Genomic DNA, 3,587 nt, shown 5'->3' on the forward strand with positions numbered 1-3,587 from the left:
ACGTCTAGACCCCCTCTTACAACGCATCAATTTACGACAAACAAGTCCATCAATAATCCATTGGAAAACCCATTTTACGGATGTTGTTTTGACAAAAAAAACAAAAAAACAAAAAAACAAAAAACAAAAAACAATACATCCGTGGGGAGAAACCCATTTAGGTTATTGGAGACATGAGAAAGTTATTTTTCAACGGTCGTTTCTTATCGAATTTTCCGGTGTAAAACCTATTGAAACTAGTGTCGACGGTTCACCGACAAATCGTAATTTTTAGCACTTTTCGACTGAAACTTGGTTCAAGGTAAGTGTCATGTCTCGAAGGGAATCTTAGCAAAATTGAATTTAGATTACCGGTAGACATGGAAAAATGGGATGAAGAAAGGTCACATTTTATGTTGAAAACATGGTGTTCCGAGTCTAATAGTGAAGATGGAAGAGGAACCAACAAAACCTGAGTGAATTAAATGGTAAGGGTCTTAGTACGAAGGAGGGCACAACATGGTTGAGCAAAATTATAAATGTCTTCTATGATTTTAGTACGATGAAATTGTTTCTTATCGACTTAATATGGATACATAACATAATGCATAAAGATACATGATCTCGTTTTCCTATTTATTTGAAACATTATGACTTAAGTGATTTTAAACTTCTTAATGTATTCAGCATTGCCATAACACGGTTACATGTTACTGAAAATTCTCAATTTTCAAAGCAACCCCACAAAAATTAAAGCCACCGATGTACCATCTGCCTTTTTGCATCATTTTAAAATTTATGGTATATTTTATTTTTTCTCTTTTAGAATTGCAACGTAGGAGGAGAAAACTTTAAGGTTTATTTTTTCTTTCATTAAAACTCATGTTAACTTCACATTAGTTTTCATATCATTTAGTCATTGTTACACAGTTAATTTAAACATTAAATTAAGAATCTTTTTTGTTTACATCATACCGAATTCGGTCATTATTTTATACATCACTTAATGTTTGAGTACAAAAAAAAAATCCTACATAGATAAATTGTTATAGCTTTTAATTTTTAATTTATTATTATTATGAGTTACAATGATGGCATCACTAGTAATGAAAGCAACAAAGTATCCATTTATTTTGGTGAAAAACACAAGAACGAAATCATTTGCATCTTTAGCGATGTATAATCAAAGCAATTTTTTATTGAAAACCATGGTTGCTAAAAAGATATTAGTAAGCTTCGGGATGAGCAATGGCATAGGCCTCAATTGCCTTGAAGGTGTTCTTATATGCTTCTTTGGAACCATTAAGAATATTTTCACTTAGCTGGGCATCAGGTTTGCAATTAAACACAGTTGTATGCTTGTATACCGATCCACCGTTAGGAGATGGTACGAACTTAACATGATGAGTCGCCGAGTCAATAATGCCTAACAACGCATCACCTTCAAAGATTGTGTAACTAACACTTAGATTGCCTGTGTCGATGGCATCGATTCTGTTCTTTGAATTTTTATAAGGAACACCTAGACATACATTACAAAACACATTATGGAACCATATATGAAAAAAAAACTACTAATATGTATTATAAGATCCTTCCGGTACATGAATAATATATACTAAACACATAATATAAGTTATTTACGAAATACTAACCATCCCCGAAGATTATACTCTTGATGCTTCAAACACCACCATCACCTTCGATAATGCTAATGGATTTGAATGCTTTCGGGTCGACCTTTAGCGCGAGGGTGTCGAAATCTGCATAGACTTTAAAAAGTTTCGTAGACGGAAGGGAAGAAGAGATCTCAACTTCAGTGGTGATGACAGCCATTATTAACTAATTTCCAAAAAATGAAAAGTAAGAAGATGAATGTATTTGTTGCGTTGAGATTTGAGTAAGGATAGAGGTATTTATAAGGTTGGAAGGCTGGATAAACAAACATCTAATGTTTTCCAGATGTTCATTGGCATTGCTGAATACTCTTCCCATGAGGTCTTCATTGTTGCCCCACCACTTCCACGTTTTACTTAAAATATGAACACGTTCTCATTTAATTTATGCTTTTAGCAGAACTATTTTATTCTCCACAACTTTGTCATATCTCATTTACTTAAGTTATTCTTATTGACGTATGAAACCAAGACTATGAATGTCAGCCTTCAAATATATTATTCATGTATCACGAGGAGCAGATTTTCTCATTTATACGAACGATTGATTTTGGAAAAGTATATTGTCACAATTTTATCCGGCTTCTCTTCCATCTAATATATAATGTTTTAATATCCAACAAACATTATTATGAAAATATTTAACATGTAGATAGTCATGAAACATTAAACAATATAAGGAATCAATTGTGGTTTTATTAACCGGTCAACCTGAGAACATTTGAAACTTACATCTAGAAAGTAACCAAAATTAAGAAGTACTACAACTTAATAAATATTAAAATGTTCATGTACTACCATGTCATCTAATGTTTTGCTCTAGAACGCATCGTCTGTTTAATGTGTCCAGTTGAGAAGATTCCACCATCATCAACAATATAACATAAATATGTTAGAAAACAAAAATTCTGTTTCCCGACAAAATTGCATATACCGCGTATATGCAAATGATGTGACTAACCAGTCTACCAAGGTGTAACATCCGGATTTCCAAGCATGACAATTTGAGTATTTCTTTCTGAGTTATGAGGAGGGACTCGACGAGTTGACGACTAGACTCGTCGAGTAGGATCGCGATTTGCTGACTGGATAAATGAAGGGACTCGACGAGTCGATGGGTGGACTCGACGAGTCCGCGCTGTGGACAGAAACCCTAAATCTTTGGGGCCTATGCCCTATTTAAGGGTCCTTATAGCCCTCATTTGCGGCTACCAGACCAGAGAGAGAAACCCTAGAGAGCTTGAACGAATTGTGTGAGAGAGAAAGCCATTTCAACCCTTTTTGGTGTTGTTTTGCAAAGAAGAAGGTGTTTCCAGCTAGAGGAGGTCAAGAGGGTTGCTAATCCGTGGTTTCCAAGCTTGGATCTGTAGTGTTGAGGTAGCAAATCGATCCTTTCTCTGTTTGGTTTAAGATCCTTGAATTTTAGGGTTTTCTATACCCTTTATTGGCTTGAAATGTTGAGTATGTTGTCCCTTTGAGTGTTAGACTCTGGATCTGGACCTCTAGAGGTCCAGAGGGCCTTATCCACTCTGCTTTATGTTGGTTCATGGAGGGAATGATACTATGTTGCCATTTTAGAAGCCATTTCACCAAGGAAAGCCTTGTGTGCGTTGCATGAATGTCAAGACTGAACCTTTACGTGATTATTGTGTTTGGGAAGGTCAGATCTATAGGTTAGAGAAGCAGATCTGACCTCAGAAGGTCAATGGAGTGTTGTCATGGACGCTACTCGCCGAGTTCATAAGTGGACTCGATGAGTCGAGTCGGGGTTGCCCCGCGATTCGTGACAGGTGTAACCCGTCGAGTGAAGGGATGACTCGACGTGTCGAGTGAGGCTAGAAGGATTCTGGGGACCCGCGTGGACTCGCCGAGTCGCCCATGTGCACTCGACGAGTCGGGTCAAAGTTTGACCGTTGACTTCAGTTGACCTTA

The 3,587-nt window shown here is 36.6% G+C and overlaps 1 pseudogene across 1 annotated transcript; it reads right to left on the minus strand.

The window, feature by feature from the left end:
* Positions 1-1,153: 1,153 nt before the first annotated feature.
* LOC145120706 (root allergen protein-like) lies at positions 1,154-1,880 on the minus strand (annotated as a pseudogene). The gene is made up of 2 exons (XR_013714317.1): positions 1,635-1,880; positions 1,154-1,501 (listed from the first exon to the last, which is right to left on the minus strand). The product of XR_013714317.1 is annotated as a root allergen protein-like (transcript).
* Positions 1,881-3,587: the final 1,707 nt, after the last annotated feature.

Source organism: Lactuca virosa, chromosome 6 (assembly GCF_052849685.1).
Source record: "Lactuca virosa cultivar CGN04683 chromosome 6, Lactuca_virosa_CGN04683_v6, whole genome shotgun sequence".
Taxonomy (NCBI): Eukaryota; Viridiplantae; Streptophyta; class Magnoliopsida; order Asterales; family Asteraceae; genus Lactuca; species Lactuca virosa.